Source organism: Mandrillus leucophaeus, unplaced genomic scaffold (assembly GCF_000951045.1).
Source record: "Mandrillus leucophaeus isolate KB7577 unplaced genomic scaffold, Mleu.le_1.0 Scaffold1113, whole genome shotgun sequence".
NCBI lineage: Eukaryota > Metazoa > Chordata > Mammalia > Primates > Cercopithecidae > Mandrillus > Mandrillus leucophaeus.
This window is the reverse complement of record NW_012099355.1, coordinates 563,552-564,674: the sequence shown is the minus strand read 5'-3', so window position 1 is coordinate 564,674 and position 1,123 is coordinate 563,552.

Sequence of the window (1,123 nt, the reverse complement as noted above, 5' to 3'; positions counted from 1 at the left end):
CAGGGATATTATGGGCTGTCACGTGAATATGTATTTTAGAATGAATACTACTGTACAAATACTGTGCTTGCACAATGCACATCAAAAATATAACCTAATAAAATGCCTTTTGAAGATTAGGCAATATATAAGGATATGCTGGAGATGGAAAACCCAGTTGAATTAAGACGGGGAAAGATCTTAAACCCAAGTGGTACATAGGTCAACTTCTTTGGGAGATAAGGGAGTGGAAAAAGAGAAAAAAGTATTCAATCCTAACTTAGCTTTGTAATGTAATAATATTTTCAGCTTTTGATTTTGACGTCAGGTAAAACACAGTTTTTTGGGAATATTTTTATTTGGTTGATACTGACAAAGAATGAGTGTTTTAGAATTTTGCTATACTTACAGCATTTTGGATCCAGTTACCAGACTCAGGATTATTAATAAATTAGAAGATTTAATTATGGAAAGTTTAAGTTAGAATTAAATAATTCATGCACTTATGTAGTACTTTTGTGTGTGTGTGTGTGTGTGTGTGAGATTATCTGTAATTCCTATGGTTCAGTATTAAGGTCCTTAGTATCTGTAAGATGCAATGGATACAAATCCTTCCCTGAAGGAGTTTGTGGTCAAGGGGGAAGTTACAACATGAATATGGCTTACTATAATAACAGGTTGAAAACAATAAGGACTCTAAGGGACATATAGATAAGATGTTCCAACAGTCATATAGGAAATAAATACAAAGAACAATATGGCATATCTACAATAACGACAGATGAAAGTCTTCTGTGTTTGGGTCACATTTCATCAAAGATTGTGTTTTGTACCTAGTTACCTTCACCCATGTCTTATCCAATATTGCATACCTTTCTCAGTGTTCAAGAAGTTTGGGTTTTGTTGTTGTTGTTTGAGACAAAGTCTCACTCTGTCCCCCAGGCTGGAGTGCAGTGGTGTGATCTCAGCTCACTGCAACCTCCCCATCCGGGTTCAAGCGATTCTCCTGCCTCAGCCTCCCGAGTAGCTGGACTTACAGGTGCACTGTACCATGCCCGGCTAATTTTAGTATTTTTTAGTAGAGACGGGGTTTTGTCATACTGGCCAGGGTGGTCTCGATCTCTGACCTCAGGTGATCTACCTG